Genomic DNA, 277 nt, shown 5'->3' on the forward strand with positions numbered 1-277 from the left:
TAAAAGTATAATGTAGATAATGCTATATAAGTTTTGTTTGAATTATTAATCTTAAGAGCAACAGACTGTTGCATAAGCTGCACATGTAATAAGTCTGGCTGCAGATTTGCAACCAAATCATAAGGCTGCTTAAAACACATATTATTTTGTCTCTTGCTCTTTTTTCTCAAGAGTACTGGCTTACTTGCTTTGGCTGCTTTACGCTTTTGCTTTTCAACATTCTGTTTGAAATTCTATTTTTTGTTTTGAGTTTTTGAATTACATTTATTGTAAGGTC

General features: G+C 31.0%; 1 protein-coding gene across 30 annotated transcripts in view; it reads left to right on the forward strand.

The window, feature by feature from the left end:
* LOC119582032 (eukaryotic translation initiation factor 4 gamma 1-like) overlaps nt 1–277 on the forward strand; it is a gene marked incomplete at its 3' end in the record, with an annotated part of 189,642 nt that overhangs the window by 184,155 nt on the left and 5,210 nt on the right.

Source organism: Penaeus monodon, chromosome 15 (assembly GCF_015228065.2).
Source record: "Penaeus monodon isolate SGIC_2016 chromosome 15, NSTDA_Pmon_1, whole genome shotgun sequence".
NCBI classification, from domain to species: domain Eukaryota; kingdom Metazoa; phylum Arthropoda; class Malacostraca; order Decapoda; family Penaeidae; genus Penaeus; species Penaeus monodon.